Source organism: Lichenostomus cassidix, unplaced genomic scaffold, assembly GCF_008360975.1.
Source record: "Lichenostomus cassidix isolate B80296 unplaced genomic scaffold, HeHo_3.0 HiC_scaffold_42, whole genome shotgun sequence".
In the NCBI taxonomy this organism is placed as follows: Eukaryota; Metazoa; Chordata; class Aves; order Passeriformes; family Meliphagidae; genus Lichenostomus; species Lichenostomus cassidix.
Genome location: NW_028147241.1, coordinates 895271 through 913274, shown reverse-complemented (window position 1 = coordinate 913274; position 18004 = coordinate 895271). Strand labels below are relative to the sequence as shown.

Genomic DNA, 18004 nt, shown 5'->3' with positions numbered 1-18004 from the left:
TGGCCGTGCCAGCAGCCCCAGAGACCTCCAGCCCCTGGAACATGGAGCAACCCCAAACCACAACCCTGCAAACACTACCTGTGCCCAAAGGAATTGCAAAGAAAGCTGGGGTGTGGAAAACAAATGACAATTTATTTACAGAAGAGCAGCAACAACAACATGCTGCAGAACGTATTTACAATAGAAGGATCTTTATAACAACAACAATCTATAGAACGTATTTACAGTGGAAAGTTCTAACTAAAAACTGGAATCTAGTGAACATATTTACAAAAGGTCATAACAAGAACGAACAGAACATATGTACAGGAAAATGTGTCCATCATCTCCATCAGTCCTGGAAGAAAAGGAAGCAGCAGGGTCACTCCAGCCCGGCCCTGAGAGCCGTTCCCCGTGCCCCCAGGCTGGCACACGCTGGCACATGGGCACTCTGCTGCCAGCACTGAGCCTGGCTGGGGCTGGGAGCTGTGCCTCAGGCACTAGCATGGGGCTGGTGTGGCCCAAAGCAAGCGCAGGGTAGGCCGGGGGTGGCGCTTGTGCCACCAGAATCCAGGGATCCCCCCGGGGCGCTGTGTCCCTTAGCAGGGCCACCCAACCCAGCCCCAGCCTGGCTGAAAGGGACCTGCTGTGCCTGTGGGCACGGCATGGGGAGCACGTGCCTGTCCTGCTGCTGGGGCTCCATCCTCATCCCAGGATCATGGGCTCCTCCTCATCCTCCTCATCCACCTCCATTCGTTCCTCTTCATCCTCCTCATCGACTTCCATATCCTCGTCCTCCTCCGTCCCATCAGCTTCCATCTGCTCCACTTCTTCTTTGATGTCTACCTCCATCTCTTCTTCCAACTCCACCACATCGATGTCCATCATCTCCTCCATATCTATCCTGATGTCCACCTCCATATCCTCCTCAGTGTCTCTGGCAGGCTGCATCAGGTAGCACAAGCTCACGGTCGGATCCCTGTCCCACAGCATCCCCACAGGGCCCCAGCCCGCCCGGGCAGCTGGGGGTGCCCAGCTCCATGGAATGGCACTGTACCTCCACTGGGATGGGAGAGCACATCTTGCTGGGATCGGTGGTGAGGCCCAGGCAGCAGGATGAACTCAGGACTGATGGATCCATTGGGAGCAGCTCAATAGTTTGAAGGGTGTAGGGCACAGGGAGCAGGGAGCAGGGTGCACGCTGGCCTCCTCGCTGGCTCCAGGGTCAATGGTTGTGTTGTGCTCAACAGCAGGAGCTGGAGGCTCCACCTGCAACATGGGCTGTGACATCACAATTCTGGGAGCTGGGATGTCACAGGAGCTCCAGGGCCGCCCTGCACTGGGGGCTCAGGATCGTAGAATGCCCCAATCTTCAAATGATTTGGCTTTGACAGAACTCTTCACATGATCTCTCTCCAGCCTGAGCAACCTCCCACCGGACTGCGATGCTCAGGACCACGTCTAAGCTGGCCTTGCATGTTTCCAGGGCTGGGGCATCCGCAGCCTCTCTGCCTGTACAGCCTGTGCCATTGCCCACTACACTCACAAGAAATAACATTTTCCTAACATCCAATCCATTCCTACTCTCAGTTTGAAGCCATGCCCTTGTCCTGTCACTACAGCTCCCAACCAAGAGTTGCTCTCCCGCTTCCCTGTAGTCCCTTCACACCCTGCAAAGGTGCTGGGAGGTCTCCACATAACCTTCTCTTGTTCAGGCTCAACAGCTCCAACTTTCTCAGCCTGTCTTCACACGGCAGGTGCTCCAGTGCCCTCAGCAATGTCATGGGCTATTCTGCACTTGCTCCATCAGTTGCCTGTCCTCCTGCTGTTGGGGAGCCCAGAGCTGGAGGCAGCCCTGCAGCTGGGCTGTCCTGAGAGGAGAGGAAAGAGGCAGGATGTCCTCGCCGCCCTGCTGCCCACGCTGTGGGATGACCCTGGCACACAGGGGGTTCTGGGCTGCCACTGCCCAGGGCTGGCTCCTGCTGGGATGCACATGTGCGGCTGGTGTCCAGCTCTTGTTCTCTTGGCTGCACACAAACATCACGGCCCTGTCTCCTCGCCAGCCATCCGTGGCTTCAAAAGTTCCTAACACAGGTCGCACACCAGCTCCAGCCCCACTGCTTTTGCCGCAGCCTCCCAGTTCAATCTTCAATGTGCTGGGAAACTGCTCAGTGTCATTCTGTTACTCCAATGGATACACTAATGTTTCCTTGTGCTGACTGCAAATCGTTTTTCTAGTTACACTGTTTCATTGGTGGTACTGACACAGAGTTCTTTCGATTCCTTCCACTTGTTGAGAGGGCAGAGTGAGTTAGGACTTGTTTTGTATGTAGACACAAAAAAGTAGCAATGATCTGGTGAGGTATGCATTTACTTCCATCCAAATTTGCCTCTTCCTAATACAGAAATCAGCCTCTCAATTACCCACACTGCCATTTCAAATCCTTTTGCTGGGAAAAGTACTACCTGCAAATACACGGAAGTGTTCTGAAATCTATTCCCCGGGTGTCCCCAGGTGAGGAGGCCCAGCAGAGCCACAGTTAGTTTTAGAGACTTTGAAAGAACTGAAAAAAGAACAAGGTGCTATAGCAGCTGGCACAGCAGAGAGAACAGAGACAGACAATGCTGGAGGGACCGGGGACACTGCGGCAGGAGGGACAGGTGGGGAACAGGCTGGTGCAGCAGAACATGTGTTGTTTCCAATACCTAAGCCACAGAGGGCTTCACTTCTGCCCCCTTCTAATCCTGCTTCTCACTCTGCTTCCCGTATTCCTGTCCCTACGAACTCCTTTGATCCACCTTTACCACCAGATGGGTGCAGTGACAGTGATGGAGAGGGTGGGAATGAAATTGCACCTTCAGCACCCCCACTGCCTGCTGCTGCACCCCCGCTGTCTACTACCACTAATCCTTTTGTGCAAGGCGTGAAATGATCCACAGCGGTGAGTCAAAATGATAGCCTGCCTTATAAAAACACATTAACTTTGCAACCCATATCTGTAACTCTGGGCATACCTGCCTGTGTGAAAACTGTCAATGGCCCAGCCTATGCCTCTCAAAAAGTTAAGGATTTTTTACGTCTGTGGGGTATCTCTCACAAATTTGGTATTCCTGATTCTCCTACTGGTCTAGCTGTTGTTCAACAGCTCATCACACACTTAAAACTGTTATAGAAAAACAAAAAAGGGAGAATGCAAGGGGAAGCTCCACAGTTCAGACTTTTGAAAGCTGTATATACAATAAATCACTTGACCATACCAGCTCATTCAAACAATCCCTCAATTTTAAATCATTTTTATTCTTTGCAGTCCACCAGTGAAACTCATTTGCCTTGAGCTAAAGGGTAAGAAATTTTCTCACCAGCCAATGGGAAAGCCCCTGGGACCTTGTCACTTGGGGGTGTGGATATGCTTGTGTTTCCACAGATACTGGACTGCAGTGGGTGCCAGCAAGGTGTGTGCATCCTGACTTGCAGCAGAACATCCCACTGCCTGTTCAGCCAGATCCTGCAGATAACAGCAACACAGGCTGATGACCTTGGCAGAGTGGTTTGGGCTACCTCTGAATACCCAAGTGTGGAAAGCATCAAACACTGGTGACCAAGGAGGACTGTATTGCACTGTACATCCTTATGATCAAGGGGTATTTGCTTTAGATTGGCAGCATCCTGATCCTTCAAACAGGGCGTTTATCCTTTTAGAGAGACCAAGACATGAGGTAATGTCTTGCTTTATATGCCACACAAAGGAGCACTCTGCATGGGTTTTATGATGATGTATTTCCTGTGAGCAGAAGTGGTTTTGTGTATCTTATCGCAGAAGTTCTTTATGCTCTAAGTGTGATCCTCATCGCCGTAGCTCTCTGAATCCAACTGAGGATCCAAACATTGAGATTTGTGCTTTTGAATGTGGGAGGAGTTACTCTGTGCCTCAGCATTGGGATGTACTGGAGGTACAAATGGAAACGAATAACAGAAAAATGCATGCACCAATATGGGGCTTGTCAATTTTGCTTAGCTTACTGCCTGCTATCTTTGCTTGGCCTGTTAATCAGCCGAGAACCAATGTATGGGTTATCCTGGCCAATGCAACAGGGCAAGATACTCTGTGCTTGGCTACTGCTTCTCCTGACAACCCTTTTTCTACCTGCCTTGTTGGCTTGCTGCTAGATGACTGGCTAGAAGCCTAGAAGCCTGGGACAGTTAGCATGATTTTAAAATCATGCAATTACGCTGATGCTTGGGATCAATGATTTTCATACCTTCCCTGTGCAAAGAAATAGAGCTTTTAAGATCTGTGAAAATGGACTTTTATGTTAAGTTTAATTACTCTGGAGCTAATCAGTCCAAAGTGTGGAAGGTTTCTCCTAACCAACCCATATTTTCAAGTGAAAGTGCCTGGTGCAATTATAGTTCACCACATATCTCATGCTCTACTGGTGTTCCTCTAGTATTGCTATCAGAAGTGTTTTTTATTTGCGGAGACCAAGCATGGGCTGCGATTCCATCACATATCAAGGGAGGTCCTTGCAGCTTAGGACAACTCTTACTGTTAACACCTAACACATCTATGATTTTACAGCATAAATCACCATGGAGAGGAAAATACAATACCCATGTATTTGCCCCTGATTGTGATGACAGCATCAATTTTTGGCCATTAGGTACTCGATGGGCTGTTTCCTTCTTTACTCCACAAGTAGTAGCTGCTAAAGCCTTGGGACTGTTCAACAAGCTAGGATGTCGGTTAGCTCGTCAGACTAACACCACTTCACTTGCTCTAGCCAGATTATTAACAGATGTTGATTCAGTAAGGCATGCTACATTGCAAAATAGAGCTGCTATTGATGTTTTGCTACTAGCACATGGACATGAATGTGAGGAGTTTGATGGAATGTGTTGTACAAATTTGTCTGATCATTCAAAATCAATTCATGCCCACATTAAAGAATTACAAACAGGTGTGTCAAAATTGCGTGAAGAAACAAAATCCAATTGGCTTACTAGTTTGTCTGACAATGGGCAAATTGTGGGATGGATTAAAAATCTACTTAAAATTGGATACCTGATCATGTTGATTATTTTTTGCATCTTGCTCATTCTGTGTTTATTGTCTTTTTTTGCAAAGGGCCCTGTAAAAGTCAATAAATGCTGCCTTTTTAATACAAAAACAAGAAGGGTGACCTGACAGCTTCTCTGAAAGCCTCATAGAGTTTGACCAAAAGACAGTCAGAATTTACTCGCGAGATTTTGCAGCCACAGTGAAACCCACAGTGAAGGCCAAAAAGATAATCAGTCAATGAAAGGAGATGTTCTGGACACAAGGAGATGTTCTTGTTATGGAACATTAAGTGTGTACAATAAAGAAACTTGCATATAATATGTAACCAACTCTACTTTTGCTTGTATAGCTACTTGTATTACTGCTTGAATTGGCATTGTTTCTTAGACAGCCTTGTCATTGTTTGCTAGCAGCCAATCTTAATGAGCCACAGTAATTGTGAAGAGGTATAATAAACTTTTACTTCTTCTGGCTTGGATTACAAGTGTGTCTGTGTGTGTCATTACATCCATCTCAACAAAGCGATATGGGCAGCCATGGAGGTCCAGGCTGGCTGCCAGCCCTGCTTCTGCCCACTGCCCCTTGTTGGCAGCACGCAGTGGCCGTGCCCCGGCAGGGCCTCCTTGCCCTCCTTGTCACCAGCCAGCCCAGCCTGGGCACCTCAGCAGTGTCCCCAGCCTCCCTCCCTCCCTCCTGCTGAGGCTCAGCCTCCAGGCCTTGTGCCACAGGCATGGCAGGTGCCTCAGGGAAACGCCAGAGCAGCTGGCTGGGCTGTCAGGAACAAGGCAGCTGCCTGAGGGCTGCTTAGGGCTTCTTGACACCCAATTCCTCAGGGCTTCCCAGCACCCCATCCCTGCATGGGCCTCCTGTCCCCTTGTAGCCTCCTGCCACCCACCCTGTCACATATCTCCCTTTGTGTCTTCCCACTGCCTCGTCCCGTTCAGGGCCTGCGCAGCACCTCATCCCTTCCCAGCCTCCACCCGCTGTGCTGCAGGGAGCAAGGGCGTTCCCTCAGGACACACCAGTGCTCAGGGCTCTCCCCGAACCTGAGCCATGCCTCCCACACCTTGTGGCACCAGTTGCTTTCCTGTGGGATGTTCTACCTCACCTGAGAGCAAAGAGGGAGCTGGAGAAAGAGCTTGCCAAGCTGCTCTCAACCCTTTACCATCAGTTCTGGTTAACTGGAGAAATCCCAGTTGCTCAGAAATGAGCCAACATAACACCAGTGCACAGGAAGGGTGGGAAGGATGATGCGGGAACTGCAGGCCTGGCAGCCTGAGCTTGGTACCGGGGATGGCCTTGGAGCAAATCCTCCTGAGTGCCATCCCATGGCATGTGAAGGGAACCAGAGGGTCTGCAGGAGGGTGGGAAGGCTTTGCAAGGGGATCAGGCCAGGTGGGGGTGTTGGCAGGGTGTTGAGGGTCCTGTGGGGGTGTTTGGGGGAGGTTGGTGATGTGGGGCTGTTGGAGAAGGAATTGTCTGGAAGCTGAGAGGTCTAGGCTGGAATTTGGTTCAGCTCCAAGGCAGCCTCTGTGGTTTTGCACAGTTTTGGTTACAGAGGGCAAGAAGAGTATCTTGGACTTCTTTTGTTAGTGGTCCTGATTCTCATGCAGGGAAGACGAGGGGAGAGCTGCACTTTATTGCCCACTTAGATATCTCTGTCAGAGACAGGATTTGTCTTTTTGCAGTATACTCATTTGGTTGGGGTACTTTTGTAACACTGAGGGGACCTTCATTCCTTGAGTGCATTTATTCCTGAACAGAATTTTTATATTATTATCCCTTCATAGAAAACCCTTTGCAAACCAAAGAATGGCCCCTTTTCTTGCCTATGATTAGTGTTTGTTTTTTATAAGTGACTCTCAATGGATGATGTTAAGGTAAATGAGTTGCTGGTTTGAGACAGGAAGCAAACCAGCAAGTCTTTTGCATTCTCCGGCCATGCCAATTGATTTGGGAAGTTTGCAGCTTTTTTGAGCTCCTTGAGTTGAGCAATGAGAAGTAATGCTTTCCTGAATGTAGGATGCCTAAATGCCAGATTGTTCTGTGCCTCCGCGGCAGAGGTGTCTCTGTGCTGCACGAGATCACTTCAATGAGAAAACAATTCCAGGATGGACTGAGATCTTCTGACAGATACCAAGTGCTGCCACCAGTGGCTCCAAGTGCTCCTGCCAACAGCCACCTGCAGGAAGGATTACAGACACCAATGCCCGCTGGCTTTGGCTGCCCTCTGGCAGAGAAGCCCCCGGGAGCACAGGTCTCTGGGGCAGCAGATGGGCACCGGCGCTGCCAGGGCTCGGGGGGATGGCAGGTCTGCTTTGGCAGGGACTCTGTCACACCTGCTGACTGCAGTGCTCCCCGAGCCCCAAGGGTCAGAGCAGCATTCGTGCCTTGGCCCACATGTTCCCTGTGTGTGTCACACCCCTGTGTTTGGGATGGCCAGCAGCTGGGACTTGTCCCAAGGAGGCTGTGCCAGCTTCTGTGCAAGACCCCGTGCCCTTCCTGCTGTGGGGGCTCCTGCTGCTGCCCTGAGCCCGCAGAGCAGGGGAGCTTTTGCTTCTTGTTTGAGCCTTTCCTGAAGTTCCTGTCGGGCTGTCTTAGGCACTGGGGACAAGGGATCCCTTTCAACCCAGAGCACTTTGGGTGGGGTGCGGGCAGCCCCAGGGCAGGTGGCAGCGTGTCCAAGGGCCCCTTTGTGACACGGTGCAGCATGGTAACCATGGAGTGCGATGGGGCGTCCAAGGGCCCTTTGTGACACGTCATGACATAGGTGCTGGCAGCAACGCGGCCACGCCAGAGTGCTCGGTGCTCGCGACGGGACAGGACGGCTTGTTCGTTGCTGCCCCAGAGCTCTTCCAAAGTGCTACTGCTGCAGCTCACCTTGCGGCCAGACTGCAGCACTTGCTGACTTGGAGCTTTCCAAGGTATCTCCCATCCCTGTGGCCACTGCCACCGAGGCCAGACTGTGGGATTCAGGGACCTCAATCTCTGTCGAGGAGACTCCTGTCATTGGGGCAGGAGCCCTCGAGACCAGAGCACAGGACTTGCTGTCCTGTTGTTTTCCTGAGGCTTCTCTGTCGCAGGTCCCCTCAAGGCACTACTGCGGGACCTGTTGACTCCAACCTTGCCCAAGTGCATCCCTCTTGCAGTTGCTCTTGTCGTCAAACAGTGACATGGCGGGCAGATTGCTCAGCCTGTTCATGGGGAAGAAGAACAAAGGCCCTGCAACTGCCCCAGTGCAGCAGCTTGAAGAGCTGGAGCAGTTCCAGCCGCTGCTGGCCGGTGAGTGGCACAGCTGGGCCTCAGGACTGGTCCCTGCAGCCAGCTTGGCCCCATCCCATCCCAGCCCCTGTGGACATGCCCACGGACAGGATGGAACAGGGGCTGGGGCTGCTCCCACCGGCAGCCGTGCTCCATCCCCTGGCCATCCCAGGGCTGTCCCTGCCTGGGCAGTGCAGGGCTGGCCTGTGTTCTCCTGCCTCTCCCACAGTTCCTCAGCTCTGGCTGCACTCGCTCTTTGCCAGGTGCAGGCAGGGACTGGACACAAGAGCAGGAGCCTGCCCGTGGCCACTTCTGCAGAGCAGTGCAGGTAGCTGCAGCCATCCCCACCTGGGCTGGGCCTGCTGTCCCCTCTCAGCCAAGCACTGCACTTGGAGCACTCCATGGAACATCCCTCTCTTCCCGCCCTGCGTTCTCCTGCAGGTCCTGCAGAGGTTCCTGCAGACAAAGAAAACTGCCGCAGCAGTTGAGGGCACAGCTGAGCCTGACTCCAGGCCGACCGAGCTGCAGGCAAAGCCTGATTTCGGCACAGGATCCACTGAATGCACTGGCAGCTTTGACACAGGGAAGGCTGACATGGCACTGAATGAGGGCATGGTGATGAGGAACAGTGACACCAGAACAACTCGGGGCGTGGCAGATACTGACACCATGCCCCCTCCGACTGTCGTTCATGCTCCCATTCTGGATCTTTCCAAGGAGAATACTGTTTCTTCTCAGCAGCAGGTGAGCAGCTGGAGGCCTCCCAGGATCCTGTGGCCCCTTAAGCCACATCCACTGGGCCCTCTTAGCCTTTGAGGGCAGCGCAGTGCGGTGGGAAGGGAAGCACTTTCTGGGGGAAGCTGGGGAAAGCACTCCAAGTCCCTATGCTTCCTCCAGGTGCAAGCCATGGTGAGGAACATTCACAAGAAACTCATCTCTTGTGTCACCGTGGATGCCAGCCTGCAAAGTGCCATTCTGAGGATGGCTGAAGAACACCCTGCTGATGTGGTTCTGAGCCTCCTACACTGTGCCCCAAGCTGTGACAGGTGCGGGATACAACTGCCTTGAGAACTCAGGACTCAGCAGCCTTTGGGGGCCCATGACCCTGCAGCGCCTGTGCAGTGGGGTCTGCCAGACAGGTGGAGAGCTCCAGGACACTCAGGCCCCTCTGTTTCCTGAGCCTGCTGCCACGCTCCCTCCCTGTCCCTCAGGGCACCAGGGCTCTGTCACACGGCCCCAAGGCAGCTGCACAGGGCATGGTACTGTGGCTGAAATGCTCTTGACACAGAGCTCTGGTCCCACAGAGCTGCCACCATGATGTGGAAAATCATAGCATCATCGGGACGAGCAGTGGAGAAGGTGCTTCCAGCACTGCTCTGTGTGATGGAGGACTGGCCACGGCACAGCATGGCAACCTCCGATGGGGACAGCAAGGACATCTTTGCCCTGGCTGTGAGTTTCTGGAACTGGCCTTTGCTCTCCCTGCAGGTCACCTCTCCAGCAGCTCTCCATCCTCTCCCCGCCCTGCATCTCCCTGCCTCGGGCGCTGGGCTGAAACCTGGGCTAGGGCCAGGCTCAGGGGCAGCAGCAGGCCGGCTGCTCCCCCTGCGTCTCCCCTCGGGCCCTGCCACGTGGACACCTTGGCACTGAGCACTGTCTCACTGAGCCCACTTTTGCAGGCAACTGTGGCGCTGTGGGTGATTGCCCAGGTGCCCCAGTGCCATAACACAGTAGTCCTTCATTCCGCCCGGCTGTTTGTGGCTCTGCTCTTCCAAGTTTTCATCACCACAGGGCAGATGCCAGAGAAGGTTGACAACTTCTGGAGAGCATGCTGGGAGGAACACCACCTTCCCACCAAGCCCAACAGGTCTCACTTGTCCTGTCCTTCCCATGCCCTTGTGGCCAGGGCCAGTACTCCCAGCGTGACCTGGGCTTTGCTCTGCACACAGGTTTGCAGTGCAGTCCATCAAGGCTCTGCTCTGCCAGCTGTACTGTGACGATTACGTGGTGGCTTTGGAGCGTGAGCACATCTGGGACATGCTGCTCTGTGCCGACACCCATCACTGTGCAGTGGGTCTGCTGGCCAGGTGAGACCCCCTTCTCCCTGCTGTCCCCGGCACTGGTGCCCTGTGCCCAGAGTGCCCCACACCATCCCCGTGGTTGTGGGTGACAGAGCCTTGTCACCGAGGGATGGACGAGCAGACTGGAAAAGGCTGGCAGAGGAGGTTTGGGGCCCAGGAGCAGCCACCTCCCAAAGGGTCCATATCCCCTCGCAGGGTGCTGGGGAAAGATCAGACCTCTGTGAGTCAGTCCTGGGAGAGGTTTGCCCACATGATTGGCTCAGGGTCTTGGTGTCTTTTTCCCCCTGCCAGGGAATTGCACCGTAGCTTGTGTACCCCGATCACCATCTGCCTGCTCAAGGTGCTCGTCAGGGAGGAGCCACGCTGGGATCTGCCTGCCCTGGCATTCCTTGTGGAGGTGAGCCTGATGGCCATCGCTGCCTCGCTCAGCTGCCTCCCAGCTCTCTGCCCTCTCATAGCCACAGCTTCTTGGGATGGTGCCCGCGCCCTGTGCTGCTGCTGCCTGGGCCCAGCCCTGTGTGGTTCCAGGTTCCTGCCAGCCAGGTCTCCTGTCACTGCCCTGTGCCTTTCAGGTCCTGGAGTGTCTGGACCTGGAGGAATGTGGTCGCAGGATGCTGCAGATCATGTCAAAGCACCTGCAGAGCCAGTGCAGGGAGAGGTATTGCCTGGCGCTCAGAGGCCTCGTGGTGCTCAGCAAGGTTCCCTCAACGGTGATGTCCCGGGTTAATGATAAGACTCTCTCCTCCGAGAGCGAAGGGCCCCGACACCCCCTCCCCCACCCACAACAGAACCTCTTAGATGGAAGTGAAGAAAAAACTATTTATTTAACAAAACCACGCAGAGTGCCCTGCAAGGCACAGGGGAAGGGGAAAAACAAGGTGAAAGGCAGTTATTCAACCTGATTAAAAAGTCCTTTTCTCAGACGCAGTCCCTCTCCTCCTCGCCCCCCACCCGGGGCCGGGTGGAGCCCCCTGGAGAGCTCTGCTGTCCTCTGGCCCTCCTGGGTCTCCGGGTGGCAAAGCAGATCGAAGAGAAGGGGTCCAAACGAGGAAAAAGAAAAAATGGGAAAAAAAACGGGAACAGAGCTCACTCCGACCGCCGTCCAGCACACAGTCTCTGCCGGGCGACGAATCCTCCCCCGGAGCAAGGCTTGGAGAAAATGTTTTCAAAACAACCCGCGTTTCTCTCTGCGGCTGGGTGCAGTTAAAGAGACAGGACCACACATTTTTTTCTTTCTTGGGCATATAAGCCAACGATAGGGGATAAAGGATTATCATATCATCAATCCAAGACATTCCACCCCTTATTCCATAGCATTGGCTTAAGGCCCACCTTAACATCTTCCAACTTCAAACACACACATATATATATACACCTATATACATACATACACACATACATATATACATATATACATATATACATATATACATATATACATATATACATATATACATATATACATATATACACATAACTATGTACAAATAATGTACAAATAATGTACAAATAATGTACAAATAACGAACGGTGAACGGTGGTATGTTGCCATCCCAACCTTACATGTGGCCTTCACCCAAAATTAAATTTCCCTGAGGGACACATTGTGTTTTTCCATCTTCCTGCATTATCCACCAAGTACACCCTGGTCCCTGAGCAAAGACAACCCCACTGATGGGTTTGTCTTTATGTGAGGCAGAATCAATCCAGACAGTTTTCCCTAACAAGCCTCTGGCATGTACTGCTGGGACCTTATCTCCATCCACTGTATGTAGAAGCTCAGATTGGGCAGGACCTGCTCGGTTGATGGAGCCTCGGGTATTGACTAACCAGGTGGCCTCTGCTAAATGTCGCTCCCAATTCTTGTAAGTTCCCCCACCCAATGCCTTTAGGGTGGTTTTTAACAATCCATTATACCGTTCCACTTTGCCAGCGGCTGGTGCATGATAGGGAATGTGGTACACCCACTCAATGCCATGGTCTCTAGCCCAGTTGTTTATGAGGCTATTTTTAAAATGAGTTCCGTTATCTGACTCAATTCTCTCAGGGGTACCATGCCTCCACAGGACTTGGTTCTCAAGGCCCAGGATGGTGTTACGAGCAGCGGCATGAGGCACAGGGTAGGTTTCCAGCCACCCAGTGGTGGCTTCTACCATTGTGAGCACATAGCGCTTGCCATGGCGGGTTTGAGGCAGTGTGATGTAATCAATCTGCCAGGCCTCTCCATACTTATATTTTGACCACCTTCCACCATACCACAGGGGTTTCACCCGCTTGGCTTGCTTGATGGCAGCACATGTTTCACAGTCATGGATAACTTGAGAGATGCAGTCCATGGTTAGATCCACCCCTCGGACTCGTGCCCACTTATAGGTGGCATCTCTGCCCTGATGGCCTGAGGCATCATGGGCCCATCGAGCTAGGAATAAATCTCCTTTATGCTGCCAATCCAAGTCTACCTGGGACACCTTTATCTTTGCAGCCTGATCTACCTGTTCGTTGTTTCTGTGTTCCTCATTAGCTCGACTCTTGGGGACATGGGCGTCTACATGGCGGACCTTCACAGGTAGTCTCTCTGCCCGACTAGCGATGTCTTTCCACTCTTCAGCTGCCCAAATTGGTTTTCCCCTACGCTGCCAACCAGCCTTCTTCCACTTTTCCAGCCAACCCCACAGAGCATTGGCTACCATCCATGAATCAGTATAAAGGTAGAGCTTTGGCCATTTCTCTCTTTCAGCAATGTCCAGGGCTAACTGAACGGCTTTGAGCTCAGCGAATTGGCTCGATCCCCCCTCTTCTTCCCTAGCTTCTGCAACCCGTCGTGTGGGGCTCCACACAGCTGCTTTCCATTTTCGTTTTGTCCCTACAAGACGACAGGAACCATCAGTGAAAAGAGCGTAGCGTGTTTCATCTGCTGGCAGTTGGTTGTATGGTGGGGCTTCCTCTGCACGGGTCACCTGTTCCAGCTCCTCTTCCTCAGTCAGACTAAAATTTTCACCTTCAGGCCAATTTGTACTTATTTCCAAAATCCCAGGGCGATTCAGATTTCCCATACGGGCGCGCTGTGTGATAAGGGCAATCCATTTGCTCCATGTGCCATTGGTGGCATGATGAGTAGAGGGAACCTCTGCTTTAAACATCCACCCCAGCACCGGTAGTCGAGGTGCCAGGAGGAGTTGTACTTCTGTGCCAATTACCTCTGAGGCAGCTTGGACTCCTTCATATGCTGCTAGGATTTCTTTCTCTGTTGGGGTGTAGTTGGCTTCAGACCCTCTGTAACTTCGGCCCCAAAATCCCAGTGGTCGACCTCGGGTCTCACCAGGCACCTTCTGCCAAAGGCTCCAGGACAGGCCATGGCTCCCAGCTGCAGAGTAAAGCACATTCTTTACTTCTGGCCCTGTCCTGACTGGGCCAAGGGCTACTGCATGAGCAATCTCCTGCTTGATCTGGGTGAAGGCTTGCTGCGGTTCAGGGCCCCAATGGAAATCGTTCTTCTTGCGGGTTATGAGGTAGAGAGGACTCACGATCTGGCTGTACTCAGGGATGTGCATTCTCCAAAAGCCTATGGCACCTAGGAAAGCTTGCGTCTCCTTCTTGTTGGTTGGGGGGACATTGTGATGATTTTATTGATAACCTCAGTAGGAATCTGACGCCGTCCATCTTGCCACTTCACTCCTAGGAACTGGATCTCTTTGGCAGGCCCCTTGACTTTGCTCTTTTTTATAGCGAAACCGGCTTCCAGGAGAATCTGGATTACTTCCTTTCCTTTCTCAAATACTTCTTCTGCTGTGTCTCCCCACACAATGATGTCATCAATGTATTGCAAATGTTCTGGAGCCCCACCCTTTTCCAGTGCAGCCTGGATCAGTCCATGACAAATGGTGGGACTGTGTTTCCACCCCTGGGGCAATCGGTTCCAGGTGTACTGCACGCCCCTCCAGGTGAAAGCAAACTCAGGTCTGCACTCTGCTGCCAGAGGAATGGAGAAAAATGCATTTGCAATGTCAATAGTGGCATACCACTTTGCTGCCTTGGACTCTAGCTCATACTGGAGCTCCAGCATGTCTGGCACAGCAGCACTCAGAGGTGGAGTCACCTCATTCAAGGCACGATAGTCCACAGTCAATCTCCATTCTCCTTCAGATTTTCGCACAGGCCAGATGGGGCTGTTAAAGGATGAGTGGGCCTTGCTGACCACCCCTTGGCTCTCCAGCTCACGGATCATCTTGTGGATGGGAATCACGGCATCACGAGTTGTCCGGTACTGTCGGCGGTGCACAATCGAGGTTGCAATTGGTACTTGTTGCTCTTCTCCTTTCAGGAGTCCTACTGCAGATGGGTTCTCTGACAGTCCAGGCAAGGTGTTCAATTGTTTTATGCCCTCTGTCTCCACAGCAGCTATCCCAAATGCCCACTTGAGTCCCTTTGGGTCTTTGAAATATCCATTTCGGAGGAAGTCTATACCCAAAATACATGGAGCCTCTGGGCCAGTCACAATGGAATGTTCTTTCCACTCTCTTCCAGTCAGGCTCACCTCAGCTTTCACGAGGGTCAAGTCTTGTGATCCTCCTGTAACGCCGGAAATAGAAATAGGTTCTGTCCCCACATGTCGCGATGGGATTATCGTGCATTGTGCACCAGTGTCAACTAAAGCCTCGTATTCTTGTGGCTCTGATGTGCCAGGCCACCGAATCCACACTGTCCAAAAAAATTCGGTTTTCCCTGGCCTCTACCTGGCTAGAGGCAGGGCCCCTCTAACCATGGTGGGTATTTGTGTTAGAGGTTCCTTCAACGGAATCAGACATATTGAGTAGAGCTACTTCCCTTCTGGTGGAGTTCCTTCTCTGAGTCTTGCCCTCCTTCAATTCACGCACTCGTCGTGCCAGGACAGCAGTGGGTTGTCCATCCCACCTGTTCATGTTTTCTCCACTGTCACACAGGAAATACCACAACTCATGTCGAGGGATATATCCAGTTCTCATAGCTGAGGAGCGTCTGCGTGGGGTAGCCGAACCTCTGGTCTGTACTGCTGAGATTTGGAGAAGGCTGTCTTTAATCTCTTTACTGAGTTTCTCATGATTCTTCTCTATCTTATTTTCTAGTTTCTGCAGATTTGTTTCCACAGCTGAGATTCTTGCATTCATTGGGCTATGCACGACATCTGCATACGCTCGGAATTTCCTTGTCATATCACGCACAGTCTCATGCCCGTCATCTTGCTTCATAATGGCTAAAGCAGAAGCATACCCTGATGGCCCAAGCTTTAGGAGTTTCCGCCACATCACAGGTGTACATTCTATCCTATCTGGGTCTATAATCGGATCTGGGTTTGCTATGTCCTCTGGGAAGACAATTTCTACCACTGCCATTTCTCTCAAGCGTTGAATCCCTTGTTCTATGGTTCTCCACTGGGTTTGTTGCGAATAGAGATCGTCGGGATGTAGGTATCTGTCTCTCGCAGCTCTGATAGCTCGTCTCCAGAGGCTGCTGCAGTCAGGCCCATCTCGTATAGTTTGGTTGATATCTGGGTCACGTGACACAGTCCCTAAATGCCTTGCCTCAGTAGCATCTAGAAGTGTAACATCGCCTGCAGCATCCCAAAGACGGACTAACCAACTAATCACAGATTCATCATCTCGTTGGACATAATCTTTTCTTAGGCTGTGAAGGTCTCTCACATTCATGGATTCAACAATGACCTCTGACTCAGTTGCTGGCCTTGAGGGTCCCTCCCCACTGTCATCTGGGCGATCAGTCTTAAATTGGGCTTTCCTGCTCCTTGTAATAGGAGCAACTGCCATTGGCTTAGGCTCCCTTACTTCCTGTTCTATAATATCCGACAGTGTACGATAAGCATATGCCAGGGCCCAACATATTGCACTGCAGTTGTCTCTGCACTTCTCTTTCAGATACTTCCCCACCTCAGCTGGTCTCGGGATTTGTCCAGGGGGAAATTCCCAGTCTATTTGATCAGAGAATTTCTTTAAAGTTTTACCTATGTCCTCCCATACTCCACACCATTCAAATTTCCTCACATCTGGATTAGGTGCCTGCTCCTGCTCAGCCCCTCTGGACTTCTCAGCCCTCATTCTGGTAACACTGAACATCATATACACGGAAACTCCTAGGTAAAGCACCAGTACTACCAGGAAAATGGTCTCTTTAACATCCAGGGGAAACTGAATATTCTCAAAAGCTGATATACCAGATTTAAAGGGAAAGAGATGGGTGAGGAGCCAGGAAGCTTCACCCTCTACTTCTCTAACAGGTTGGGTAATATTACTAACAAAACTCCAAAACAGGTTACTAAAACTAGAGGAGGAAACTAACAGAGCATGTACATCTTTAACTGTTTCCCATACCTTCTTACAGATCGTCAGTATCACACACATTACTATAACAAGCCGGAGTCGTGTCCCTGATTGGTGGAAATTATACATTAGGGACAGGATTGCCCCTACCTGTTGGTAGGGAAACAAACCTATGTGCCAAACAGACAGTATTACATCAAACAACCTCCCATCAAACAGCATAGTGACTACTGATGGCTGTAATTCAATACCAAGCGTTTAAAACCAGAATGCAATTATTAGGGTTTTTTCTTCACTTTCTCTAACCCCACAAAAGGTGTAGAACAAGTAATCAAGGCCCCGTAAGTTGGGCGCCAAATATGTCCTGGGTTAATGATAAGACTCTCTCTCCTCCGAGAGCGAGGGGCCCCGACACCCCCTCCCCCACCCACAACAGAACCTCTTAGATGGAAGTGAAGAAAAAACTATTTATTTAACAAAACCACGCAGAGTGCCCTGCAAGGCACAGGGGAAGGGAAAAAAAACAAGGTGAAAGGCAGTTATTCAACCTGATTAAAAAGTCCTTTTCTCAGACGCAGTCCCTCTCCTCCTCGCCCCCCACCCGGGGCCGGGTGGAGCTCCCTGGAGAGCTCTGCTGTCCTCTGGCCCTCCTGGGTCTCCGGGTGGCAAAGCAGATCGAAGAGAAGGGGTCCGAACGAGGAAAAAAGAAGAAGAATGAAAAAACGGGAACAGAGCTCACTCCGACCCCCGTCCAGCACGCAGTCTCTGCCGGGCGACGAATCCTCCCCCGGAGCAAGGCTTGGAGAAAATGTTTTCAAAACAACCCGCGTGTCTCTCTGCGGCTGGGTGCAGTTAAAGAGACAGGACCACACATTTTTACACATTTTTTTCTTTCTTGGGCATATAAGCCAACGATAGGGGATAAAGGATTATCATATCATCAATCCAAGACATGAGGGCAGTGGAGCAGCCCAAGCCCTTCCTCCCCTGCCAAACAAACCAGCCACTGCACAGCTTCTGCAGTTGAACCTCTGCTCCCCCCATGGGGGTTTGTTTTGGTCTGGGTGGCTGCCCCCAGCTCCAGCCCCAGCACAGTGGGTGCTGGGGGCTGTTGGCAGGGCCAGGACCCAACTCCCATTTCATTACCACCCCAGACTATCCCCCAAAGCCCTACCAAAGAGAAGAAGGTGCCAGAATTTAAGTCGATCATCTTCAGCTTGCACATCGCCAGGTCAAGGAAGAGGTTGTCATCCTTGAGGTCCTCCTTGGTGTCTCCACCAGTAGCTCCACCTGGTACAGCTTCTCCAGGGGC

General features: G+C 51.8%; 1 long non-coding RNA gene across 1 annotated transcript; it reads right to left on the bottom strand.

Moving 5' to 3' along the window:
* Positions 1–664: 664 nt before the first annotated feature.
* Positions 665–1115, bottom strand: LOC146424139 (uncharacterized). Its single transcript, XR_014847142.1, has 2 exons — positions 1037–1115; positions 665–924 (listed from the first exon to the last, which is right to left on the bottom strand). It is a non-coding gene; the product is annotated as an uncharacterized LOC146424139 (long non-coding RNA).
* Positions 1116–18004: the final 16889 nt, after the last annotated feature.